The sequence below is a fragment of the Macrobrachium nipponense genome, chromosome 19, assembly GCF_015104395.2.
Source record: "Macrobrachium nipponense isolate FS-2020 chromosome 19, ASM1510439v2, whole genome shotgun sequence".
NCBI lineage: Eukaryota > Metazoa > Arthropoda > Malacostraca > Decapoda > Palaemonidae > Macrobrachium > Macrobrachium nipponense.
The window spans coordinates 62,732,142-62,752,078 of NC_061088.1; the positions used below are offsets into that span (position 1 = coordinate 62,732,142).

The following is a 19,937-nucleotide window of genomic DNA, read 5'->3' on the forward strand; positions in this document are numbered from 1 at the left end:
GATATATATATATACATACATACATACATACATACATACATACATATGTGCATATGCGTAGATAGCCACATGAAAGGTAAAAAATGAAAGACCAGGCACCAAACGCTTTCGTGTATTGCGTAAACTTCTTCAGGGTACAAAGTAAAATGAAGAAATGGAGACATAAACAAAAAAACTTCACAAAACAAAGATCAAAGCCATTAACAAGCAAACCATCATTACAAGTTATCACTACCAAATACCCAAAGTTTTTAATCGACAAATCTTTGTCGAAAGCTAGAAATATTTGTTATTCCAGTAACAATAGGGAGCCTTTTGTGAGAAATAATATTTTGACACCGCCATATAATGTAAATCTTTCTTTTATTCAAAAATTATTGAAAACCTTTTAGATAAATGTGGTTTCCAAAAATTCAGGAACACTTTAAAATATCTTTCTTCGTAATTTGCCAAACCAAATTAGTGGATGTATTTATGAGATTCCTTGTGCTTGGTGTGATCACAAATACCTTCGTCAAACTAGTAAAGAACTAATGATTACCAGCTAAAACAACGCCGTTATGCAGTCCGAACAGGTCAGTTGACAAGTGCTTTATTTGTACACATGAAGGATTTGAACCTTTGTATAGACTGAAAAAATGCACCTGAAATCATTTTGTGTAACCATATTGTGAAAAGAAACATCATTGAATCTGCCTCCATGAAGCATTTTAACAATCAACTTAATGAATCTGAGGCTAGGTCTTTTTAAATTAGATTAGTTACCTTGTTTATAAAATTGTAGGGAAATACAATGTCACTTTTTAGCAACAGCCTGTTTTACTAACTGCAGTTTCAGTTCTTAAGCACTTTTAAAGTATTCTTACTTATTATTTGGTAGTGATAATTTGTAATGATGGTTTGCTTGTTGATGGCTTTGATCGTTGTTTTGTGAAGTTTTCTTGTTTATATCTCCATTTCTTTATTTTCCGCAATGCACGAAAGTGCTTGTACATGTTCCTTGATTTTTCACCTTTGATGTGGCCATCTACGTATATATTTGTCACGTTCAGTTTGATGACTTATTGCTATATATCATATATATATATATATATATATATATATATATAGATAGATATCTATAGTATATTATTATATATAATATATATATATATGTGTGTGTGTGTATATAATCTTAATCTTATATAATCTTATTTACATTAACCTACCCATACTCACTCATATCGTATGGCCAAAAGGAAAAGTTGATGTAAAATAACTCTGCTTGAAAGTGAATCCTAATATAATACAAATCTACAGTATGAAGGTGAAAATGATTTTGGTTGCTCCTCTGGTACTAATGTAAAGAAGCAGATTGTGCAAATGCCTGAGGGAACTACTTTACACCAGTGATAAATGGTCGGTTATATTGGTTTTACTGATTGAAATTTATGCCTGCTTAATCTACAAACAATCGATGAGCATGACATAATTATCACTGATCTGACGGGATCGCGAGAAGACATGAGGGCGAAGGTTAAACCGGACTGGGCGCTGTTGTAATCTAAGAAACCAGAAGACCTCCTCAGTCTCGAGATGTAACAGGATCCACACGAATCACCGAATTGTGCTCAGCCGAATTTTCAGTTATTGGCGACATTATACTCGGCAGAAGTCAGTTCGTGAGAAAGGGAAACTAGATTTTTTTTTCTTGTGTAATGATATTTTTTGCTCGTGGACGTTTGTAATATATTGCAGTAGCATTTGTGCTCTGATATCGAGGGAGTTCAGATCAGAAATTTATAGATTGTGTCAATTCATACAACACTTCTTCAGGAGGTTTGAACATCTGCGCTGCTTGATAGACCTACAGAGATTGTAACAAGACTTATTTGTGTACTCTTTAGCAGCTGTATTCGCACAGTAGACAGAAAAGTTTTCTCAAAGTCAAAGTCTTTGCTGTTCTCAACGACTATTGGAAGAGAATTCACTTATCGCGAGTGAAATTATTTCGTAGACAGCTAAAACTTCAAAGCTTCCATCATTTTTATTACGAATATTATGTGAAGAATGCCTTGAGATTTTTCAAAATAACGTTGAAAACCTCGTGTCAGGCAGTTATAGATAGATGATGTCAGGTGCTTCATACCCATGGGAAATAGTAGGTTTGAATGTCGTGTTCTAGATGACGCATGTCTATATTTAATGATCATTACATAATCGTAATAAATCATTTTTATGGTGCTTTAAAGATATATATGAATAGTTCATAAAATACACAAAATTGCTAATTAGGAGCGACAATAAAAAACTTATTAGTAAAATCTAGCCCTCTCCAAGTCGATACTACACAAAAATCGTTTAATCTTTGTAGTATTTGAATTTGAAAACTTATTTACAAATCATTACAAACGATGTTCTGAAAAGCAAAATGTAGTTAGGAAACTTTTGCAGATATAGTATGCCAGATAACCCACCTCTGAAAATCTTCAAGAAAAATTAAGAACCTAAAACCACATAAGCCTGCATTATCAAGTGTTTTGATCAAAATCGTGAATTTGTAATAGTGAACAAATCGGAGATTATTAATTTCTTCATATTTGAACAATTTAATAATATTCATATTTGGAGATTTGAAATGTGACATTTTCTCTAATTGTTCAGCCTTATCGTCTCTTAAGAATTTTGGAATAAATATGAGGTTACAGATAGTTAAGTTTTATGAATAGAATTGGACCAAGAAAGTTTTATGAATAGAATTGGACCAAGAACCCTCTTCTGAACGTATGACGTCATGAAATAATATTATCCATGGGAAATCATACAAATACCGTAGCATTTTATCAAACTATAAACAGCTGACAAGAGGTTTCTGTAAACTGATAGAAAAGATAGCAGAACGAAACTTGCAAAAGGTCCTCAAGAAAATGCCTACTCAGCCCTGTCAGAATTCCAAACCATCAGAGCAACTCTCGATTCTCTTCCTTATACAGAAACTTATAAGAGCATTTGAAGGAAACAGGTTTTGGGATTTTTATATTCAGAAATTTCATTCCTGAAACTCTGTTGTGGAGTTCTTACATCTCAACAGGATTCGTAGAATTTATCTTTTTCCTATTCAAAACTCATATTGATACATTCAAACTACAGAATGCATCCTTCAAGGTAGTGTCTTTACTTAAAGGAGCCCTTTTTTTGGCCATAGGTCACATTTACACTGTCCAAGTAGAAAGGGAAGTTTAGCTTACGCATAGTAGGCGTTCTATGCAGGTAGCCTTTTGATCTCGCTGAACACCAACGTCCTTTTCATGAGTTAAACGGTGCCTTCATATACTATGACTATGTTTCTAATAGCGAATCTTATGTATTCAAGAAATCGGAACGATAACTCATAACTCCCTGTGCGATATGGAAAATTTTCATTATTACTCATTTATTATTCTAGGGTCAGAATTATCAGTACAGTCAAAATAGATCAGTGCAATAGGATGGCTGCAGTACACAACAAGCTCCTTTAAATGTACTCTGAGAGTATATTAAATTTTGAAGGACCTACGTACACCGGCTGGAGAACATGTAACGACCGAGTGCCTGTTCACACAGGCCAGGTGTGTGGTAACTAGCCAGGGGGCAAGTTGCCCCAAAGTACGGTAGCTGATTATTGACTCGTTTTGCCATTCAGTTTGCCCGCAACTTCCCTTACACTGGACTTAGCAGAAATTTTGGGCAAGATATGTTTGCCCACAAAGGTAACTTGTAGCAGGCTACTTGTGCTCTTTACTTATTAATGTACTTACTTGCCTTGTATAAAAGATCTCCGGACGATAGAACTCGCCAATTGTTCGCAGGTGTACAAAATATCAATTATGAGATGATTTGATGGCTTATTCTGTTTCCAGAATATTAGATGCTCAGAGCATTCCTCGAAAGCTTTTGAGCATCGTCACTTAAGCTTTCCTCATAGAAAACTAAACTAATGCAGAAGGATATGAAAACAAAATAGAAATACTAACGTAAATGACATATAAATGACATACAAATATCCTTCAGTTTTTTTAACTGACAAAATGATGATCTAAATCAAAAGACACGCACGTCAAAACCATAGTTGATCATTCCTATGATCTTCTTAAATTTAAAGTAATGAGATTAAGCTTCAGGTAAGCAAACAATGACAGTGCTGGTGTTATATAAGCTCTTTATTATAATCGGTCACTGATTATGAAAGACCGATATATAGTGTTGCCGAATGCTTATCGGTCATCGCCAAATGTTAGTATTATGTCAACTGGGAAAGGGCTGTTAACCCCAGCCACTTTGCTTTGAAAATCACGAACAGTGACTTATAAAGCGAAATGTTTCTGTGAAGAAATGACAGTTGCTTCTAGTAATATGGAAGTAGCAAGAACTCCATTGATGTGTTTGTGTAAACATAAAGTTGACCTGATGCCCAATAGCACGATGATAGAAGGAATTATATTCGTACATAACATTAACGACAGGAACAAAAATAATGGAAGAAAGCTAAAGAGCCATTAGGAGTTTAGAGAATATATTCCAGGCCAAGATCAGAATCCAAAAAGGAAACGAACTCGGAAAGAAGCTTTGAGAATCTGGAAAGAGCATTTTTTCCTTGCTTCCAGTAGAGGAGTGCCAAAGGATCTGATACACTGAAGTGAATGAAAATATGACAGAGCTAAGGAGAACAATTGGAAGAAGCACCTTGTCCAGATAATACACCATCAAATTCAAATGAATGATACATAGTACAGAATGAAGAAGAGGTGTCTGGTGTATGGGGCATAAGTAACTTCGTAACATCAGATAATAATCTAGGGGAAATGACGTGAGTCAGCGAAAATTAAGACCAACTAAAACGTAAAAAAGAAACCGCTTGAAAGAAAAGTAGTAGATATGACAGCAATTGATCAGATATTCCTAATCAGAGAACTATTGGAAAATTATTTGAATTGTAATAAAGAAAAATGACATACCTGCAAACCCCAAACCATGCCCCCAAACGGCCGGTAACAATTATTTATAACCATTTTGACTCGATTTCTCCATGGTTTTTCCAACGTTTTTGGGAATCACGCTACGGCCGGTAATGAGGGCTAATGTGGAATAAAGAGTAGTGGGCAGACCTGGGCAATGATAAGAGCCAGTCGTGAGATTACTGAATGAAAATGATAAGGCACACCAAAGAATTCAATTCGCTTTGGACGATAACGACTGAGAGTATGCACTAAAGGTCACGTATCAAAGAAATGCATATTGGATACCAGTCATCGCAAATAGGACGCTGACCAACCCAATCGGCTATAAAAGATAACGGACTCATCCATCCATACTACTAGACTTGCCTTCGGAAACAGATAAGCTGCTGTGCCTAGTGGGAAGGCCATTTGGTTCTTCACTGTATATTGGTAAGCTATGTGGCAGTTTGCTGAGATTATGTAATTCTAGTGCAGGTTTACCGTCAAAAAGGGGACGGTGAAATGCGAGTCTAGACGTTGAGTCCCAGACATTGGGACATTAAGTTCCGTCCAGAAGCTGGGACCAAGTTTCCTTCAGTCTGCATATTTTTTTTATATGGGCCAGTAGTCTTAAAGATGGTACAGATGAATATATGGATACCAAATGCGTCAAGCAAGATTTTCATACAGAATATATGTAGTCTGTGATCATTGAAGACTGCGCATTAGAAGGTTTGACAGTTGAAGTACACCTGAGCAATGGCTAGCGCGTCGGATAATTCATATTGCAATGAAGGTTTAATTATGCCCGAATACCAGCCCTCCTCCGTTGGGGGGTAGTGTGGGCAGTTGACCTCGTGCGCAATGCCCTGTAGGCATTACTTATGGTTCTCTACAGCGTCCTTTCGGCCCCTAGCTGCAACCCCTCTCTTTCCTTTTACTGTACCTCCATTCATATTCTTTCCTCCATCTGACTTTCCGCCCTCTTCTAACAATGTTTTCATAGTGCAACTGCGAGGTTTTCCTCTTGTTACACTTTTGTAACCTTTTACTCTCAATTTTCCTTGCAGCGCTGAATAACCTCGTAGGTCCCAGAGCTTGGCTTTATACCTAAATTGTACATTCTACCGCATTCTAATACCAGCCCTCGTGGGAGTTCAGAACTATGAAAATATAGATACTGTTGTTGAAAAATCAGTAAACGAATAATTCACCTATTTAGATTGAAATACAAGTAAATGGAATAAAAGCAACCTGATAATAACAGCCCTTCGCTATTGGTCGGCGCTGTTACAAAACAAACTAATCAATAGAGATAAGTCGTTTGAGAATAGGTGGCACATGATTAATTCATTATTTAATGTCATTTCGTAATAACATCAGTGTTGTGATAAGTGTAATACCGTTTTTCTGTAAAATTTGTACAAATTACTCTGTAAAATAGATAAAAATTATTCAGTATTGACATCAAATATAAGAGGAGTAAACGATAGGGAAACGTTCCTTTAACTTCAAGACAAAACAAAAAATCATGGATCAATCGATACTTTTCCATAAATACCAAACTCAGAACGTTACATGTAAAAATGTGATTCTCAAATTACAGATCTTAAGACAATTAGAGGCTTTGATTTGAGCTTCTCTCTCTCTCTCTCAGAGAACCACGTACCATCGTCGATTGGAATAGTATCGATTCTGAGGGGATTACTGTGGGACAACTGACGAGGGAAGAAAAAGATTGGTATCCTGGATGTGGGAGGGCTGTCTGTAGAATCGAGTAAAAATCAGGCTATTGGAAGGTGGATGGAATGGAGAATGCACAATCATCCCCATATTTCCACCAACTTCGCCTCGGATAAACATTTTTGCTAAGAAACTTAATACTTATGAGTGAGTTTTTCTTGTATTACACTGATTTGGAATGGTTAGTCAGAGGTGAAAAAGTTGGTTATATTTATATTATAGTTTCTTTTAATACCAGTATATCAGAAAATATTGAATATGATTTTGAATCAAATTACACTGTACCACCTATATGTACTTTGAGGCCATTGTTACCTTTGACGTTACTGCTTTCCCCTACTTCATGGTTTTCTACGTGAGTGTTAAATAGCAACTCGGTAACTTACCTCCTCGGAGGGACTTAATAACATGATTAGATAGGGATCAAGTGTTGGTCACAACAGCTGATAATTGGGTCTGTAAGGAAACCTCCCCTAGACAATTGGCACTCGAAACGAAGTAGCTTTTATCGTTCGATTGTCTGGGGCCCGATAATTTATCTTGTTCGTCTGCCAGACCAGTAAGCTACGTTTTGTTAGCAGCATATATTCTATAGGGTTTGTGAAGTGTGATACGTGTGGAGCTAAAGGATTCTGTGGAAGTTTCTCATATTAATACAATATTAACATTAATAATATTAGGGAAAGTTTACCAGTGTTGAAAAATACCAGCACATTTTTTTGCAGTGATGACCTTTCAAAGACACTATCAGAAACTTGGCTCAGGGCGTCGTTTCTTATGAAAACATTAGAAGCGGTAAAACTACAAGACATTTACCACGAAAAGGAAAATGATCGAGGACCTGTTTGATACTTGGCATTGACATGTGTCAGTTAAAGGAGGTCAATGTCCATATTGCTGGAAAAAAAAAATCTAGATCCAAAGCAAGTTTCGTCGACCCCACGTTTCACGTGTTCATTGAAGAAATACTCCTCCGTGCAGTACGATGTGTTCTCAGTTACATTTTATCGTTTTTGATAGTCTAGGGTTATACTTCGGTAACATGCAGCGTCAGGATATACTTGGGATAAGAACTGATTACGTCATGTTTGTGCTTTGAGAAGGATGTTAATATGAAGGAGTTGTGAAAAGGGTACCCAACGTGAAAGGATGCATCAGTGTTTAATAGATAAGGTGGTCCGATCACTGGAAAAGACTGGAGGGAGGATGGCAGGTGTGCGAAAAGAATAATTCGGAAGTATTTTGTTGAGGAAGAAGAGGAAGCCCTAGGAAGTGCAGGAGAAAACAAAAAGAGGATATTGGAAAGGATTGGCCGCAATATCCGGAAAGCATTTACATCCTGGAAGAGTGTGTGAGTGTGGAAGACAGAAAGTGAATGTCGCAGTGTGCATCTCTATAGGGGGCATTTGACCCACTGCTGATGAACCTTTCGTATAGGTGTATGAAGTGGCTGATGTGAACATTTCTTGCATAGCGATATATCCGCGATTCGCCAGTTAAGTGTGACTGTGGCACTGACCGTTGTTGTGTCATTTCTCGGGAGAAACTCCCTGCTCGGGGACGGGGCGATACATGGAAATATATATATATATATATATATATATATATATATATATATATATATATATATACACATATATATATATATAAAGGTTTATGCTTGTTTGGGAAGGTTACTCATCTTCCAGGTGTGCCGGATTCTAGGTACTAATCTCCCTATAATCCCTATCTGTCAGTTATACGACCTTTCTTGTACTGTCAATTCCTCATGTAAGTCAGTTTATCTGCTGAGTAAAGGACGTCGAGTCGAAAGATCTTGTAGAAACTCCGTTGTTTATTTTTCCTTCGTGGCTTATACCTTTATTTATGGATTTATCACGTTCCAAACTTTCGTGATTCAGTTATACACATATATATTGCATATATATATATATATATATATATATATAATATATATATATATATATATATCATTACGTGCGCTCACAATCATTAAACATATATCTTTATCGGTACACATTTATGTATCGTTGGATACCCGCTATATCTCAGACATGAGTGTCACATACATAATTAGATAAACACACAGTAACCACAACTGCCGTTTTATTGATAATACTCGGTAATTTGATGGTTGATTTCAATAAAAACGTTATCAACTTCCTACCGAGGTCTCGTTTTCAGGTGACTTTATCTATCTACTTCGTCAGAAAGGCGTCGTAAACGTCAATCCATTAATTGAGACTCATTAGTGGCTGTTATGAATTCAGAGGACGTCAGATGCGCCTCTCAAAGGGCCACCTGCTTTGGTTAGTTTCAGTGCGCAGGTGTAAAATACTGCTTATTCATTTATTGAAGGTTTTCCAACTTTCCTTATTTTCTTACAACTTATATTCCATTTTCTTTTCTTTTTTAACTCCTCCCGTTGATCACTTTGTTCGTTTCTTTTATCTAATTCAGTATTACAAATGATGGTTTATTCTGCTGTATCCATAAAGATACAAGTGAGCTTGATATCTTTTGCTAATGCAGTTACTTATTATGGGATCTTAGCAGAAGTTGGACACTTGAACAAGGTCTCCAACACCAATACCCCCGCAACACTGCTATCTTCATCACCATTCACCCTCTCACAAAGTTTACAAAGTAATTACAGAGTTCATTTTAGTGATCTCGAATTATGTATCAGGTTTGTATTTCACTCATATTCAGTTCCTTTTGTTGTTGGGTCGTGTTTTTTATTGCAATGAGGTATGTCGTCAAAATGATCATATTCGGCGTTCCCAATTAAAAAAAGTATCTTTTTTGTTTTCTTCCATTGATAATGTTTTGGAATTATATAGATATATATATATATATATTAATAATATATATATACATATATATATATATGTATATATATATCATATATATATAATATATATATGTATAGAAAGGTAATGCCGCGGAGGAAAAGGAAAAAGAGAACTGCCGAGACTTTTAGTCTTAAAGACCCTTTACCTGCCTTAAGTAAAGGGTCGTTAAGACCGAAAGATCTCGGCAGTTCTCATCTTTTCATTTCCCTCTGTGGCATTACCTTTATAAATATATATATATATATATATATATATATATATATATATATATATATATATGCTTAAAAAATCACAGTAGATGCACGTGACTTCATAAATAAGCGAATACCACAGGAAAATGATAGTCAGGAATCCAAGCGCTTTCGTCTTTATTCAGACATCGTCAAGGAGCTACTAAAGTACAATTGGAGAGGAAGGCCTCAGGTACAAACAAGATCAGGAATACCAGATGGTTAATTATCAAAAGGGTAAAAAATTAAAAGGGATAATCCAGGATTATCGGATATCACACGGTCACAAACTTAAACAGATTCTGACCCTAACCGAAATTACAAAGTATCTTTACAGTCCAAAACATGTAAAAACTGAATATATTAATTTTGTTGCTTATATTTATCTACAACTTTTTTCATTATGAAAGCATCAAGTTTAAATAAACCAAGACTTAAATTTAGAACATTTCTATTATTTGACTTGATAAAACAAGATTCAATGATATTCCTTTTAACTGTGTCATTACATGGGACTAAGGCTCTTGCTTGACTCCAGTTAATAGGATGGTCTAAATCTCTCATATGTACAAATAATGCATTCGATATTTGCCCAGTTCTCACAGAATATTGATGTTGCTTAAGACGCTGTGAAAGAGATTTGCCGGTCTGTCCGTAATAGACTTTGTCACACTTTTTGCAAGGAATTTCATATATGCAGCCTGGAAGATCTTTAGGAGAATTTTTTATTACTAAACTCTTGACATTAATATTACTGAAAACAACATTTATGTTAAAAAAGCTTTAAAATTCTAGGAATATCTAAAAACCTTTCATCATAAGGCAATTTTAAAATTTTATGCTTACTAAATTCAAGTTTGTCATTAGTTGAATAAAATGTTTTTTTAGCTCTTTTCCATGCCACATCTACAAAAGTCCTTGGGTATTTAAGTTTCAATGCAATATCATAAATAGTTTTAATTTCAGCGTCAATAAACTGCGGGCTACAGACACGTAAAGCCCTTAGGAACATCCCAGAAAAAAACAGAGAATTTAACATTTTGATGGTGATTGGAGTAGTAATGAACAAAAGAGGCAATATTAGTTGATTTTCGAAAGACTGAAAAGGTGAAATTTCTATCATTTCTATGGACAGTTACATCAAGAAAATTCAAATTACAATTTCTTTCTTCCTCTACAGTAAATTTTATAGAAGGGACTAAATTATTGAGATTATTAAGGAATTCCTGGAGGTTTTCGTGAACTGGCCAAATACAGAATATATCATCCACGTATCTAAACCAAATAACTTTTTGGGGCAAAATTCTTGGTAAGAGTTTTGTCTCAAAAAATTCCATGTAATATTGCTAAGGACAGGAGATAAGGGATTACCCATGGCCATGCCAAACTTTTGTACAAAAAATTCCCCATTGAAACAAAATTTACTATCTTTGATACATAACCTTATGAGACTAATGAGATTTGCTACACTTAAGGGAATGTCAAGACGCTCTAATTCCTCTTCCAAATATTCAAGTAAGTCATCTACAGGCACTTTTGTAAATAAAGAGACAACATCAAAACTAAGCATATTAAAATCATAATTCAAATTTAAACTATTTAATTTGTTTATAAAATCAACATTGTTTTTAACATCGTGTTAGAAATATTTCCTACCAAAGGAGTAAGAATTTTTTACAAGCCATTTAGATAAATTATACGAAACTGACCGCCCACTGAACTAATGATTGGTCTGATAGGGTTATTGATTTTATGTCTTGACTAAACCATACATGTAAGGTAGGGAGGCGCATTGCGGTGTAAACTGTTTAATTAAATGGTCCAAGCCCTTCAAAATGGATTTAATTTGTTTATTAAAATGGGAGTTAACTGTCTGTGTAGGGTCAGACCTCAGTTTCGTATAAGTATCAGTGTCATTTAGCAATGTCATTATTTTACTTATATAGTCACTTTTATTCATTATTACCACTGCATTAGATTTATCTGCTTTTGTCACCTTCACTGTATAGCTTTAATCAGACGGTTCCTGTCGATTGGAAGAATCGGATGCTGGATTATTGCTACGGAAAATTGAGAAAGTGCTGCAACCGTCTTGAAAGGAAGCTCCAAGTCAAGCTGAAAAATCTTATTGCTGAAAGCGACTGGACTAAGCATGCCAACGTGGACTTCATGATTAATTTATCTGACAAACCAGTGGATAGTGCTACGACAGCGGCTTTGGGATATGGGGTTAAGCTTTGTGTATTTAATGGTAACCTGGACTGTGTCGACATCTCAAAATCCTTTTTTGTTATTTAGAAAAATTGAATCAAAACCTGTGCCCTGATGATATCAATATTTGTAAAGGTATTGTGTATGGTGCTATGAGTAAACCTTCTCCCCCTAATGTACCCGTGAGATTTCTCCAGGCTTTTAAGAAAATTAAAGAAGACGAAACAGTGAAGGTGACAAAAGCAGATAAATCTAATGCAGTGGTAATAATGAATAAAAGTGACTATATAAGTAAAATAATGACATTGCTAAATGACATTGCTAAATGACACTGTAATAAACAAGCTCACTTGTATCTTCAGGGCTACAGCAGAATAAAACATCATTTGTAATACTAAAATAGATAAAGGAACGAACAAAATAATCAACGGGAGGAGGGTTAACGAACGACACTGATTTATATATATATACGGTATATAGATATTATATATAGATATATATATATATACTATATAGAGACATTATATATATATATATTATATATATATAATTTATATATAAATAAGCAGAATAGAATATAAGTTGTAAGAAAATGAGGGAAGTTGGAACAATGAGTATCCACAAAGAGAGAGAAAATTCATAATTATGTAACCTTTGACAGTATAATGTACAAAATTGTTTATAAGTTGTATATTTATTTAAGAATAATAGCAGTAGTCAAAAGAAGGCAACGAACTCATTGGTATGAATGAAACAAACTGGGTCTAAATGTAGCGATAGGGAATGAAAGAGGAACCGAAGTGAGTAGGAGATGAAAAGAGAACAGAATGGGAGGCTTGTTGACGCTGATGACGTTCGCACCGAGCTTGGTGGGTACACACGTGCGAACCGAACCTTGTATTGTAACCGATTCTTGTAACAAAAACGCAAGTGTGGACGGTTCCTCGAACCCGAACCCCGAACCCGCGAGGTTCGAGGCTCGGTTCGCCCTCCGTCCCGCCAATTGTCGGTTTTTGGGCCCCGCATCAAAGGGAGGTCTCTTTGAACGTTACGCCATGTGTGGACGGGACCTGTATAACACGCGTACAACAGAGGTTTTGCTGAACTTGTTAACACCGACTATGAACAAGACCGTCCATAGTAGAGTCCCTTGTATTGGTCAGTCAGTACGTATATGTCTACCATGGCTGATTGAAGTGACGAAGAGGTCCTTCAAATTTATTATTTTTGCTATTACGAAGTAAAGACTTCACTGCTGGCCAGAAACTTCTTGGAATCTCAAGTCAGCGAGTAATTCCCGACCACTGTATTCTACCCTTCTAGTATATAACCTTGATTGCCACCATCTTCTTTTATTTCGCTTCATCTTCGTTAAATAATGTGTATAAATGTACGCGGCAGCTGCTACTTGCATGGTGGCCATCGTCGGTAAACAACCCGGACAGAGACAGACTGGTGATCGCAGTGGATTGAAATGAAGTTACGTGCTTAACGTGGTTACGGTTCGTCCTCTACATTTTGACAACCTTGTAACCGTATATGCGTAACTCGGTTACGCATACAAGGTTCGGCTCTCACGTGTGTACCCACCTTTTATTAAATTATAGTACTGCACTTGAACTGTCAAGTTTGGTGATAGCCCAATTATATAAAGGATTCGGACTCGTGAAAGTCATGAACCGTTTTCAGGGGATGTGTGATTGATATGGAAATTACTGTGTTGGATATTGTTTACTTATATCTTTTGTAGTCATAAATTGCACAATCCGTGGAAACCTTCAACAGATTTAAGTTTCCTGCATTGGCTTGCAAATTATTGGTTTATATATATATATATATATTATATATATATATATATATATATATATATATATATATATATATATATATGGGTACATGTTACTCATGGTCTACAAGAGGGAATGGAAGCAGTAGATGGTCGAGTTAGAAAATAAAAGGTTTCAGTGAAGGACAGAAGACATATTTTGATATGTAGTTGCATGAGAGAAGAGATTGTCAAGTATGCACAAGCAAGTATGCAGAATGGCAAATCGAATGTTAACTATAAGCAAATACTTAGTAAGGCGATTTCACCAAAACAGTAAAGACAGGAAGAATGTTAATGATCAAATGGATATGAGAATAAAAGTTGCAAGAAGGTGATGTTTTTCGAAGACAGTGCAATGTTGCTTTGGTGGAGTGAATATTTCAAAGCTTTATTGAATGTAGAAGATAGAAAAGAATGATAGCTCGGTAACAGAGGTACTGGGTGCAACTAAAGAATGCAAGGAGGGCATTTGGAGATAGAGGGATGGAAAGACGCCGATAGTTGACTAGTTACAATTGAGATGCTGCGACACAGTTGTGGAAGTGAGGGTGACTTGTGTTATCAGGGTGTGTAAGTAATATCTAAATGAGGTCAAATTTCCGAGGGATTGGTGAGAAGAATAATTGAGACAGCAAAAAAGATGTGTTAATTAGGTGTTTGTGAAATCGTTACGAGAAGCTTGAGAGAAAGGAAAATACTGTACTCATCACATGCAGAATTGGAAAATGCTTTTTGTATGATTGATGAAAGTACAATGTGGAGGGCTATAGTGATATAAAGTGCAGAGAATAATGGGTTGAGTTATTTAGTATAGTTATTTATTAAACTAAAGGTGAAACATTTTAGAATATATAGAGTTGAGAATGAGTGATTTTGTATAGAAGAGGGTCGCAGACAAGGAGCTACTATTTCTACAAGGCTTCGAATGTCATATAGATGGATTTGAATGTGTTGAGATAAATTTTCATAAGACATGAATCATGAAAATGCTTTAATGACCCAAGGGATATAGCTTCCCCGTCGGCCACGTTTGGCAGTCTCATAATCGCTCCACCACACACACACACAAGCGCTTCAGTGGCGTGATTGGTATGATCTTGGCCTGCCACCTCGGTCGCGGCGAGTTCGATTCTCGGGCATTCCACTGAGGGGTTAGAGATGTGTATTTCTGGCGATAGAAGTTCACTCTCGACGTGGTTCGGGAGTCACATAAAGCCGTTGGTCCCGTTGCTGAATAACCACAGGTTTCATGCAACGTGAAAGCGCCATACAAAAAAAAAAAAAAAAAAAAAGAAACACACACACACACACGAGATTTGGTTAGAAATCCTTTCGAGAGAGTGAGAAAAACTGTGGATAGATTTAATGTTTGGAGATCAGTGTGGTCAGTATATGATCGGTTGGCATTATTTAAAGATCCAGCCTCTGGTATTGTTAAGTAGTAGAGGTAGAGATAGTGATCTAATGCACTGAGTCTATCAAATATAGGTGATCTTTTTAACCCAAGAAGCATCTTTTCGGCCTCTTTTATTTCCCAGATGTGTTTTGCACACCCAGAAAATTATTCATTTATATAGAAGGCGTTGGCTGTCAATTTTTTTTAGTTATCTTATTATCCCTCACATGAAGTGGTCTCTCTCTCTCTCTCTCTCTCTCTCTCTCTCTCTCTCTCTCTCTCTCTCTCTCTCTCTCTCTCCTGCTATTTTATTTCCAGTGTCCTTTTTACTGTGTAATATCTATTTAAATGTTTATCCGTGAAGCAACTTCATCAAAGACCTTAAAAGATCAAGTGCGCGACTTTATAAAAAAAATAAAAAAATTCATTAAAAAATCTTAACTCTCTGAGCGAATGAAACCTTGGCCTTGGGAATACAAGTGCTGATAGTGACAGAAGTCGTTGTTTATCGTGATAGGTATTAGTATGAGGCTAAAAACTGAAACTTTAGATAACGGTGCTATAAATAGTTTCAAGAATCGTTTGAAATTAGGTGCTAAATTTTAACGTGCCGGAATGAACTGGTTAGCTTATTCTTTCGCTAATATTTTGTGCGTTAACCGCTTGTATGAGTGCGAGTGGGACTGTTGTTTGAATATTTTGTTGTCACGAAAGGAAATGCGTCTGGCCTTATCTTTTATCTGTATACTTAATTCATTTTGTCCCTTGTACTACTGCTCTCAAGTAGTGGCCTATCACTTTGCCAGGCAACTAACTATATTTTATGCATATATATCTTCACCATCATTTCCCTATATAAATACTATATATACCTATATAATATATATATATATATACTAAATAATATATTATATATATATATATATATATTCATTTAATAGAATGGCTCTCTCATTGTTAACCAGCTTTTTTTTTTTTTTTATTGCTTCATATTTTCTAATTATTATCTTAACTTTGAAGAAAATAATTAGAAATTTTGAAGCAATATAAAAAAGCTGGTTAACAAAGAAAAATCCGTGAAAAAATGTGCCCCTTCGGTTAAGCATATATGAAAATATATTGATTCCGAGGTAGAGCGAATTAGATATTAAAGGACATTGTAGCTCGATGTATATATATATATATATATATATATATATATAATGTGTGTGTGTGTGTGTATTTATGCATGTATGTATGTATATCGTTAAGGATAGAAGGTACTGTACCTTTGGAATACTACTTTTCACCCAAGAAGAATTAGAACTGTTTAGTGCTTGAGCGGCTACCTGGATTCGAACCCTGGCATGGTGTAGAATTAACGGTAGACAGTGTCTTTGAGCACCCTGGCCAGGGCAAAATCGCTTATCAATTATGGTTCCCTTTGGATGTAAGTTCTTCCTATGGCATAATGAAATCGACACAAAACGATATTTATAGCTTAATATATTTGTGAACACTAAAAATTCAACTGTCTATAAGTGACAAAAATTCAAGATATATATAATACACACGCGCACACATATATACACACAAACACAGAGCATTGTTATGCCTTGTCTGGTATCGGTTTGGGTGCACGTTGTTGTGTAATGTGCGGTTGACCTTACGTATGTGTGGACTGAACGAACCCCTTGGTGTTCTGTATTACAAATGTTGGTAGTCGTGTGCTTGGCTACTTGGCATCTTCGCAAGCGCTTCTTTATTATTGTGAAATGGTGAAGCGAGGAAAGTCTACAGTGCACAAGTTGTTATCATTCGCAGTTAATCTGAAAAATGAGGAAAAGTGGTAGATTTCTTTTATAGTTCATGTGTGCATTTTATTAATATATTCTTATGCTATAAGTTTCGATAAGTTTTTTAAAAAAAGAGAAGTAATTGGCATTATTACGACTTCGTGCCTAATATTTCAGATTTGTATTTAGGCTTTTTTATTTTATTTTATTTTATTTTATTTTTTTGTTTTTATTCTTGTGTAGGAAGTGAAAAAGTGTGATTACCGTGTCACTCCTCCAGTGACCTCGGAAACGTGGGTATTAAAGGTACGTCATGAGAATCACTGGTCATGATGCTGATCGTGGAGTAGATTTTGGGCATTAGGATTTTAATAATAATCCTCAGCCGACGGCATGTCCATTGTCGTTGTAAATTGTGTGCCGTGTCTTCATTACTAGCAGATTCTTGGGGATATTATGTTGTGTATTAAAGAGAAATCTTATCGGCTTTCAGTTTTGTGAGGATTTTTAGATTTTGTGTGAATTAATATAAAGCGCTCTGTCGGAAGGTGGTATATGGTAGATTCACATCAACCGTGCCCTTGATGTCTATGCCAGTCCCTTACGGCGCTCCTGATTGGCCGTTGATAAGCCCATCACAGGGCTAGAAACTCTCAGTCTCTCGAGAGAGTTCACATAGGCAGGATATATGTTCCACCTCTCGTGAGGGATATTTTTGAAAGATGTAGCCCTCAGGAGAGGTGGAACATAGATCCTACCCATGTGAACTCTCAAGAGAGACTGAGAGTTTCCAGCCCTGTGATTGGCTTATCAACAGCCAATCAGGAGCGTCGTAAGGGACTGGCCTAGACATCTAAATGCACGGATGATGTGAATCTACTATAGTGGAATGTTAAACACGCGCGCACTCCTCTGCTAGGATCGTAGAAAGAACGAGATATATGACCGGACTTCAGTCTAAAACTCCAAGGATTAAATGATATTCTTTCTCCAGTTCTTAAACTCTGGGAAAATATGAAATAGAATATAAAACCAGAATCGTGTGGATCTTGAAGTAAACAGTTGAGAATTCGAATAGTTCATAATTTTGCGAGGTTTCTCGTGAAGTCGGATGAAACATTTTCAGTGGTTCGGTTTTTTTTTTTCACAACAATAGATATAACAAATAGATCTATTGGTTTTCTCTTTGAAAATGTAAAAAAAAAAAAAAAAAAAACGTTCAATAAAATTGTATCATATAAAAGAAAGAAATTGTTCAAGCGTAATTTCTTTACGGAGCTTTTTTTTTTTATACAGTTTATGTTTGGTTTTCTGCTTGTTAAGGAACGCTGGTTTTCCCTTACAGAAGATGTATTTTAATGTTAGCTCGTCCTTTCTACGATCCTAGCAGAGGGAGTGTGCGTGTGTTGTTTTGTTACCGTTTTGTGATTCAGTGCGTTTGCGCACATAACACTAACTCTTTCATAGGTAAATGAATTTCATTTATTTTCAATTTTTATTGTACATAATTGAATTTTGAGCAAATTAGTAAACTTTCAAGAGTGACCTCTTTGACAGGCATTAAGAACTCAGCCGATCCTGGATTTTGGATAGAAAATTTGTCCGGTTTTGCTAACGAAATTTTGGTAACTGCTCAGCGTATATAAATTTAAAGATATTATATATATATATAGATATATATATATATTATTAATATATAATATATATAATATTTCCATTTCATACCATCAACATACATATCATACATACAAAATAATCCCATAGATATATTATGTAGATATATATATATATATAATATATATATATTATATGTATGTATGTATGTATATGTTATACAATATATATATATATATATATATATATATATATTATATATATATAGAAAGAGAGAGAGAGAGAGAGAGAGAATGCCCTTGTTAGTCTTGTTAGATTAGGAACAGTGACATAATCCCTTTTTCGCTGGATACATAGGAATGCTGTTACTGACAAAAGCCGTGAAGGTGTACAATGCTTCCAACTCGGAAGACACGACTTCGAATCCTGGTTGAGTTCAGTCCTCTTACGTAATTGCCATTCAATATTTATGTACATATATCACGCGAAAAAGGTCATGAAAGCGTCATTAATACTGACGAGCGAGTTTTTTTATTTTTCTTATAGAAATGTAGTTTGGTCAAAAACAAGCTTGTAGACTCATAAGAGGCACAGACTTCCGAACAGAAGGAAAAAATTCTCCTGTATTGGGTGGTAGGTCAAGTTTGATTCTTACTGGAGAACTTATGTTCAGCTATCTTAATTAATTGTCAGTTGGAGCTTCCAAATGTATATATATATATATATCTATATATATATTATATAATATATATAATATATAAAAAATAATTATATATTATATATATATATTGTGTGTATGTCTATTTTCATAATTAACTATAATATAAATTTTATAATGCTTATTTCTTGCACCTTTTTTTTTTTTTTTTTTTTTTTTTTTTTTTTTTTTTTTTTTTTTTTTTTTTTTTTTTTTTTGTTTTTTTTTTTTTTTTTTTTTTTTTTTTTTTTTTTTGTTTTTTTTTTTTTTTTTTTTGTTTTTTTTTTTTTTTTTTTTTTTTTTTTTTTTTTTTTTTTTTTTTTTTTTTTTTTTTTTTTTTTTTTTTTTTTTGTTTTTTTTTTTTTTTTTTTTTTTTTTTCTTTTTTTTTTTTTTTTTTTTTTTTTTTTTTTTTTTATTGTGTTTATGTCTAATTAATTTTCATAATTAAATCCTTTTGTTTTTTTTTTAATTCTTAGTTTACTACTCATCCTTTTTACGAAAGTCTTTGTTGATGCTTGTGGGACTGCATCATAGTATATTAACGATACCAAACGGAATTGAAACTCTTGAAACGGTTACCATTTATAGCTCTTGTTCCTAAGTTCTATATCTTGTACTTGAGGGCACTTTAA

General features: G+C 34.8%; 1 protein-coding gene across 8 annotated transcripts in view; it reads left to right on the forward strand.

The window, feature by feature from the left end:
• LOC135217472 (potassium channel subfamily K member 6-like) overlaps positions 1 to 19,937 on the forward strand; it is a 191,279-nt gene that overhangs the window by 9,890 nt on the left and 161,452 nt on the right. Inside the window, exon 1 of one of the 8 annotated variants that reach the window (XM_064253404.1) lies at positions 7,198 to 7,257. The exons of 5 other annotated variants lie outside the window; for them this stretch is intronic. The gene's annotated coding sequence lies outside the window, so the exon portion shown is untranslated. 2 more of the 8 variants (XM_064253398.1, XM_064253391.1) reach the window with 2 other exon arrangements.